This window comes from Falco punctatus, assembly GCF_963210335.1.
Source record: "Falco punctatus genome assembly, chromosome: Z".
Taxonomy (NCBI): domain Eukaryota; kingdom Metazoa; phylum Chordata; class Aves; order Falconiformes; family Falconidae; genus Falco; species Falco punctatus.
Window position 1 is genome coordinate 33,634,848 of NC_137586.1, and position 9,710 is coordinate 33,644,557.

Genomic DNA, 9,710 nt, shown 5'->3' on the forward strand with positions numbered 1-9,710 from the left:
TGCCAGCAGCCAGCCTGAGTTCCAGCTGAGCTTTCGCCTCTCTAATCTTCATGCTGCGTAACCTCGTGACATCCTATAGTCCTCCAGAGTTGCATGCCCCTTCTTCCAAAGGTGGTAAACTCTTCTTTTTCCCCCTGAGTTCCAGCCAAAGCTCTTTGTTCAGCCAGGCTGGTCTTCTTCTCCACTAGTTAGTCTTTCAGCACGTGGGGGATGGCCTGCTCCTGTGCCTTTACAACTTCCTTCTTAAAGTATGTCTAACCTTCCTGGACCCCTTGACCTTTCAGAACTGTCTCCCAAAGGACTCTGTCAACCAGACTATTTTGCTGACACCTTTCCTTACTTCTCTGTGAACTGAAAACTCTGTCATCTCATGATCACTACGGCCAAGATATCCTCCGACCACCACATTACCCACCAGTTCTTCCCTGTTTATAAAGAACAGGCCCAGCGGAGCATCACTGAGCAGCTGTGTCAGGAAGTTATCTTCCACACACTCCAGGAACCTTTCCTATCTGCTGTGCTGTATTTCCAGCAGACATCTGGTAGGCTGAAGTCCCCCATGAGAACAAGGGTTAGTGATCCTGAGACTTCTCCCAGCTGCCTGTAGAATATTTCACCTGTCTCATCACCCTGGCTGGGTGCTCTGTAACTGACTCCCACCAGGATAGCTGTGTTGTTGGCCTTCCCCCTGGTTCTTACCCATGAACACTCAACCCTACTGTCACCATCATTCAGCTCTAGGCAGTCAAAACACACCCTGACATAGAGAGCTACCCCACTGCCTCTCCTTCCTTGCCTATCCCTTCTGAAGAGTTTGCAGCCATCCATTGCAGCACTCCAGTCATGTGAGTCATCTCACCATGTTTCCGTGATGGTAATTATGTCCGTCTTCTTGCTGTGCAGTGGCTACCAGCTCCTCCTGTTTGTTGCCCATGTTTTGGTTGTTGGCATAGATGCAGTTCAGTTGTGCTATTGATCCTACCTCAAACACTGGCATGCCACCTCCAGGCTCATCTCTAACAAGCCTAGTTTTATTACCTTCCCCCTTCAAATCCAGGCTAAAGCTCTCTCAATGAGCCCTGCTAACTCCTGACTTAAGATTCTTTTCCCCCTTTAAGACAAATTAACCTTGTCTGTTGCCAGCAGGCCTTGTGCTGTGTAAACTGATCCATGATCAAAAAAGCAAAATTAAGCTGTTGACACCAGGCCCAGAGCCAAGTATTGATCTGTATGATCTTCCAATTACATGCACCATCGTTCCCTGCAACTGGCAGGATAGAAGAAAACACTACTTGTGCTTCTGATCCCTGAAACAGTTGCTCCAAGGCCCTGCAGTCTCTCTTGATTGCCCTCAGACTTCTTGGGTTTTGGAAACTTCCCACTTGGAAGACCAGTAATGGGTAGTAATCAGAGGGCCATACCAGACAATGGAGTTTTCTGTTAACATCCCTGACCCAGGTCCCAGGGAGGCAGCAGACTTCCCTATGGGTTGGGTTCAGCTGGCATATTGGGCCTTCTGTTCCTCTCAGAGTGGAGATGCTGGTAACAACCACCATTCTTTTCTTCCTAGCAGAGCTGGGTCTAGATGTGTGGGGTTGACTGACTGTCCCCAGCAACAACTCCAACCTGGACAGGCTTTTGTCCACATCAGCATTTTCCTGACCTCCAGGTTCCAGAGCTGCATACCTATTTTATAAGGGTACCTGTGAAAGTGAAGTAGGCTGGGAGGTGACTCACCTGTTGCCCCAAGCAGAGACCTGTTTCTATGGCTCCCTGTCACTTAGGACCCCTCCATCTGCCTGGTGGCAAGTAGGTAGGAAAGCCTTTGCTTCCTGTGATGTGTTCATCCAGTGTATTTGTCTCAGTGACGGTAAAGAGCAGCCCCACCAATTAATCTCTCACACTCCCTGATACTCCTTAACCGTTCCACTTCCTCTTCCAGCTTTGCCACCAGGCTAAGCAGAACATTCACCTACCTGTTCACACCTCACATAGTTGTTATCACTGCTGCCCTCCGGCAGTGACAGGCTCAGGCACCCCCTGCAACCTGTGACATGGACAGCCTCGTGTTTACGAAGGAGCTCTGTCTGGGTCACTACATGTTTTGTGGTGCTGGTTCTTAGATGAGTGGAAACCATGGCTAGGTTTCTTCTGGAGGGGTAATGACCACCATAGGTGCTCACCTCTTTGAGCCATTAGGTTAGAATTATAGTCGTTTAGCTTAAAACTAAAATCAACCATACAAAACCTCAATAGCTAACAACCTCCCTACAAATTATGCAAACCTTTAAGCTACTGGCAGGACAACTTTAGGAGGTGGGGAGGGTTGAGAAGGAAGCAGAAGGAAGAGAAGTAATCAATTCTGATGCAAAGACTGTAAGTGCATAGGCAATCTTTCAAAATGCAAGCAATCTGTTCTATGTAAATGTAACTGAACAGGCAAAATCCAATTCTTTCCTTTAAATGCAGTGTATTCTGCCTTTAAATCTCCATAATCAGAAGTTATCCAGCAATTATTCAGTGCAGGATGCTGCAGAATCTTATTAAACATAAAGGATAATTTGTAAGTATTGTCATATTGTAACCATTTAGAGAGGAATGACATATCTTAAAGAAAACACAGGAAAGATACAGAAACTTATTCAGGATTACATAATTTTCATATTTGTTTCCTAGATTTGTTAAAATTACAAATGTAATTTATAATTTACTTTTATTTTGTAGTTCAGTAACACTGGTATTACACCTAGGTAAATGTAACAGTTTCAATGACCTTAGAATAGATAATTAGCACAGCGCTAATGTAACGGTATTTTGTGTGGCAGACTTGCTAAAAACTAGATGCCTAATACTGCGTTTCAGGTGCATTCCCTCACCAAGCTTTCACACATACAAAAAGACACTGCTTTTCAAGTCATTCTTTAACTGGAGCTTTCCTCACACTTCTTTGAAGCAATATGCATGGAAAAACTAGACCTTAACATACTCATGATGCAGAAAAACAGGGTTTTTTTGGCACCTGAATGAGCCGTGCAAGAAAGGAAAGTTCATATGTATGCCAACAAGTGCTATAAGCTAGTTTCAACAAACAAGCATGGTCAGCAAACTAACAGGAAGATAGGTAATCTCTTGCTCTTCTATATTTAAATTCAGCCTCTTTATTTCCTTGTGCTGCTGCAATTTGATTGCCTCTCTTTTCCCCTGGATATATCACAGCTTCATAGATGTGGTGGTAAAAAGACCTTTTGGATGTTATTAACCAGATCTTCAGCTGTTACAACTAAACTCAAGGAGAAACGGTGATTTTGAAAAGGGCTAATGATGACATGCTTAAGAATATCTTTTGACTACCATTAATCCACATCAAACCTACCTCTCTCCTAAATACCACATGGGGAAAAAAATAGCATTTTGATTATTTTGCAAATATTATTTGTGTACAAGAGATTCTACTATTCCCTTTCTTTCAACCTTTTTTCTCTCAATTTCCTCATTGTCTGGTAAAAAAACCCAACAACATTTGCACCTCTTGAGACAGCATAATTAACATTGCCTGTAATACAAATGAATGATTGGCCTCAGAATTTATGTGGTTGTTTCTAGGTGTGATCATTTCAGAGCAATGTGAAGGTCTAATAACATAAATAAGTCCCTGGAGCCTAACATAGAATATAGTCTCTCTTATGCAAATTGCATCAGCCCTGAAATCCAGATCCAGAAAGAACAGTTGACCACCTCCCACTGGAAGTTTATGGAGAATAACACCCATAAATCAGTCAGGTATTTAAAAACTTCAGTATTCATTTAGTTTAGTTATCATTAAATGCCACAGCTCTTTCCTTTAGAATCATTAATGAGGAAACATCTTTTCATTTGGTACAGAAAAAATAATTTTATCCTATGCCAATGTGTGGATGATTATGGAGGGAACGGAAATGTATTTGCTTTGATTAGGATCATGCCGAAAGGAAAGCATCTAAAAACCCACTCACCTGATGTTATTAAGTAGTAGAAGGAAACTCATAAATCATTATTCATTTTGAATCACATAAAATAATAATGTATAATTGGGAGCTTATTATTTCATTATTCATCTTATTTTATTGGGAGCAGTCCAACATATTATGTCATAATATGCAGTCTATCATAGAACACTCTGCTATGTGCTGGCACATATTTTGGTTTCAACAATTTCCTTCCTGCCTTTCATCTTTGCATATTAGAGTCTTTTATTTAAAAATAAATCACTAGAAAAACACCTCTGATGTGTTAAATAATGTGTTCTGCATGTGAAGTCGTGAGTGCCTTTTGCTTTGGACTTGTAGAACTGCTTTATATTTGTAGGAGACTGATTTCTTCCATTGAATTATTCTTTACAATTTAGAATCCAGGACTGAGAATACTTATTTCTGTGTATCCTTTTTAGTAAAATGTTATAGTTAATTTTATACTCATTATTAAAAATACTTTAAATAAATTATAGCACATGCTTCTTTATGGAAATTTATGCTGGTCTATTCATTCGTGTGTAGCTGTTTAAACTTACAATGAGAGCTATGATGTTGTTTTATAACCTTGACTCCTGTGATGGTTTCTGAAACCCTTAATTTCTGCTAAAAGTCAGAACTCTCTGAACACAGCTTTTCTTCCGTATTACAATTAAATAGTCCATTTCTGAGTGGCAGCCCTCAGACCCTTTTAAAAACTTCTGGCTTATATGTGCTGAAGCTCAGTGATCCTTTTGAAGTCTATTCCTCATGATCACTGAGAGCTCTTTCTTCTTAAAATAGATGTTTTCTTTTAGTCACTGGTTACAAATTATTTTCTCCACAGCAGATTTTCTTGAGCAGCACAAATGACAAAAAATGAGAAGATACAACAAAAGTGCTCAATAATATTCAGCTAAGAAGGACAATAAGCACTATTTCAGCATTTACAATGGAAAGTGACAATAATCCCCATTAAATCCACTCAATAGGAATGCAGAAAGTAGTTTCACAATTGATAGAAAATTGGCAGAGCTTCACTGAAGTCAGTGGAGCTATGCTGAATTACATCACCTAAGCATTTGGTTTCTTGGCTGAAGGGAATGTGAAGTATTTTCATCTTAAAAGAATAATAGATAGTTCTTTCATTCACAAGGGACAATAGGTTTTCTATAAAATTTTTACCATTTTGTGTAATATGTCAGCTGCATCAACTATGTGAAATGTTCTAACTTGCAAAAAAAATTAAATAAGGTGTTGAGACAAAAGTAGAATAGCCAGTTGTAGAGCAAATTGTAGTTGCCCGTTGAAAAAAACACTTGCTAGATGAGTTTCTGTACCTGAAACATCTTTGAACAATGTGATCGGGTTCAAAAAGAAAAGAAAGAAACTACAGAACTGTAGGCATGTACAGAGCAAAAACCTTAACACCAGTTAATGAAAACATCATAAAAATTACAGTCTCAGCTAAGGTACAAACTTCTTCATGGTGGTAAATTTGTTGCTTTATGTAGCAATTACATGTTGTACTAAGTCATCAAATGTACTCTATGTCACCTAAAGCAAACCAAAGCTGCTTTTAAATAAAGTATAAAGATAAACCTTTATGTAAGTATAAACCATTATGTTTGCTTCAAATTCACCTTCAGGAAACCTCATGTGGAAAAAGATCATGTGCTGTAGTGAAATGTAGTATCAAATATATATGTAGGCACATTTTTTTTAAAAAAAGTAATTGCCTGGTCTTCTACAGTAACATGAATGATTCACTGTATATGACTTTCTGCAAAAAAAAAATTAACATGCTTCCCATAGCACTCTGTAGGTGTGACTGTCTTTTAGTAGTGATAAAACTAGTACAAACCCAGGAACTTACGACACCAATGTCCACTGAAAGAATGTTCCTTATTCCTTATCAGTCTGTGCATGCTATAATAAAATATTTATGTTTGTCACATCATCTGATAGAACTCCAATGAGGCTCAGTCTCTTGTAGGTGCATAATTACTGCAGCACAGACATTTCCATAGCCACAGAAGCTTCAAGTTGTTCCAGCATGTGGTTATCCACAGACAGAGACACTTTGAGGTTTACCAGCTCCAGCATGGACTTATCCTTGGGCCACAATCGCTTCAGGGTTGTACCTGCTGTGATGTGCACATAACCATGGTCAACAGATGCTTGAGAGTGTACCTCCTCCCATGTGGACTCATCCATAGGTCACAATCCCTTCCACTTGAGTTCACACTGAGTTCCAGCTTGTCCTATACAGCAGTACACAAAAAGCAGCAATGCCCATGGCCATCTGCTAGCCCATGCACATGGTTGTTGCTGCTATTAAAATGTTCCCAGGCACAACAGAGTAAGATGGTAAAGAGTACAACAAACAGCAAAAGCAAAAAGCAGTCACCAATAAGCACTTAAATTTCAATATATAGTCAGGCAAGCAAGCCCCATGGTAAACACAAGAACCTGCCAATTAGTAGCTAAACAGTTATAAATCTGATCTAGCCTACTCCAATCAAATCTGTCATGATCTTGAACACTTTGAGCCCCACTTGGGGCACCAAAAAAGGACTCACATGTTTTAAGCCCAGATGACAGCTAAGTTCCACATGGATGCATGCTCACTCCTCACTAGCAGGGCAGGATAGAGAACTGAAAGGGTAAAAGTGAGAAAGCCCATGGGTTGAGATAAAATAGATTAAGTAAAGTAAAAGCTGTGAAGCAAGGAATTAACTCACTACTTCCCATTAGCAGGCAGGTGTTTAGTAATCTCTAGGAAAGCAGGGCTTGATCACATGTGATGTTTACTTTGGAAGACAAATGTCATAGATCCAGATGTCTCCCCTTCTTTCTTGTTCCCCCAGCTTTTATTGCGGTGCATGATGTCATACAACACAGGATATCCCTTTGCTCAGCTGGCATCACCTGTGTCCACTCCCAACTTCTTGTGTACCCCAAGCCTACTCACTGGTAGGGCAACATGAGAATCAGAAACAACCTTGATGTTATGTAAGCACTATTCAATAACAACTAAAACTGGACTATATCAGCAACACTACTTTCATCAAAAATCCAAATTACAGCACCACAAGCGAGTTACTATGAAGAAAATAAACTGTCTCCTAGTCAAAATCAGTACAACTAGAAAAAAAGGAGTGACAGATAAAAGTACCACAGCTTGATGACAGATATTCGACTTGAACTAATTAAACAGAATTTTTATTTATTTGTCTTTCCCTACAATGTTCCCCTTCATCCATCACCTTCTTTCTGATGCTCTGTTTTATTTTCCTTTTACAATCACTGCTCAAGTACTGTAAAGCATCATGGCATGGCCCCCTCCCATTCGTACTCTGTAATCTTTGTAATCTTGTTTTCTTGTTTCTTAACATTTATTTTCTAGTCCAAAATGCTACTGAGAAAACTATAGGGGCAGACCCACCCTTATGTATGCCAGGAGAAGACCTCTCTTTCCCAATAGTATTTACTTTCAGGCTGAAATATCCTGTGGATCTCTTCAAGCCATCAAACAGAGGATGTACCTGGTTTAGCCTTGGATATGACTAGTGTGAAGAAATTTTAACTGTTTTGTAAAACAGAATAGACCCCCTACCTGCTCCATTTGCATCTCAGTTTGAAGGTGACTTACTTACTAAATATAGAAGATAATCTTGGAAATTCCTAGAAAATTTTCTTGCAAAAGATCAGGGTGACAGTAGTGGCTCTGTAAATGAACTTACATCATAGCATCTCTAGTGTTCCATATTTGCTTAATTTAGGGTTAATTTGCTCCATATATTTTTATTACCTTTGGATTGCATCAATGAATATGAAGTCCAACAGTCACAGACCTTATTTGTACAATTTAAATAAATTAGCTGGTTGGTTGTAAAAGGAATGAATAAGTTCTTCATCTCCTCTGACCTCCTACCTCACTGATTATTGATATGCATATCCTTGACTTTAAGTTCACTTCCTTCTTTTCAATTGTTTTATCATATATAAGTTACTGGCATCTGTAGTACTAGATTCCCCTTCTTCTATTTTAAAATACTTTTTTTCTTCCTTAGGGTTTATGCTACTGTTTAAACTTCTTAACTGGATTTTATTTCATTCACTTGGGGCTGATAAATACACTTAAGAATCTCAAGTTATCAGAAACTAGCTCCCAAATAAGCTGTTGCTCTTTCCTTTTTTTCCCCAACAGATCAAGATGCTGCTTAGTTTGCAACTTCCATAAAGACTCAAACACATTTTTTGTAAAACTCTGAGAATTAAGGCAATCAAGGAAAATCTCAAGCCAGAGGAAAAACTATTACTACTGTTAGAACTATCATTATTATCACTGTTGTTGTCATTACTAGACTTATCATAATTCTCATCAATGTCATATCTCAGTTTTCACAGTGGTGGTTTGTCATGATACTGAAAGAGTGAGTGCAGCAAGACTGGCATGTTCTTCTCTGGGGTCAGTATTTTGTGAGAAAAACTTCTTTCAGGCACAAGATATGTTTATTGAACTGCCTCCCATTTCAGGTCAAAAGAAAGTACTATGAAAATATTCTGTTTTGTTATATACATAACTGCATCTGGCTGAGATGGAGTTAATTTTCCCCATAGCAGCCCTCACAGTGCTGGAAAGGTGGTGATAACACACCAGTGTTTTGTTTGCCTCTCCAACCTTCCCCCAACATACACCAGTGGGCTGGGGGTGGGCAAGATCCTGGGAGGGGACATAGGCAGGACAGCTGAGCCAAACTGAATCAGTGGGATATTCCATACCATATGCTGTGTGCTCAGATATAAAAGCTAAGGGAAAGGAGGAGGGGACTGGGGGCATTTGTTATTTACAAAGTTTATCTTCTGGAACAACTGCTATATGCATGTTGAAACCCTACTTCCTGGTAAGTGGCTGGACATTGCCTGCTGATGAGAAGTAGAGAATAACATCTTTTTCTTTCCTTCCACGCATGGCCTTTACTTTTGCTTTATTAAACTATGTCTTGAGCCACAATGGTTTTTTCCATCTTATTTTGTCCCCGACCCAGTCCTGATGAGAAGAGTGGTTTGGTGGGCACCTGGTATCCAGCCAAGGTCAACCCACCACAGTATCTCAGGAAATGCAGACGTTAATTTATTAGCAAAAAATTTAGTGCTGTCAGCAATGTAAAGACAATACAATATGTTCTTTCCCACAGTATCACAAGGTGCCTGTTACGTTTTAATTCCAGAATCTTTATTGTGGGTCATGAAGCAGGGGACAAGGAGAACTCAATTCAATTTTCAGAGGAAGCACAAGCATATATTTCTGACAGTTAGAAAAATCCAATTTTAACTTACAAATGAGTGGATTTGGTATGGAAGATAGTGATGGAAATAAACACAGAAAAGCAGGATATCATTTCACAGCAGCTGTTCTTCTCCCCTTCCTCAATCTTAGCATGCTTGAAGGCTAACAGGAAGAAGTTTGAATGAGTGCCAGTTCATCTTTTTTCCTTATGGCCATCTGATGAAATCACAGAGGGTTGGTTGGGCAGAAACATTAAGGAAGTGGCAGCATGGTGAATGACTGACAAATAGAGTTGCTCTTATGTCCAAAGAATAAAGGGGGTGCGGAATAGCAGTGAGGGACAAAAAGAATGAGAACAGCTGCAGGTAGAAGGAGAAGGAAGGGTACAGGCCTTAACATGAACATATATTTAATAGTCACTGATGGTT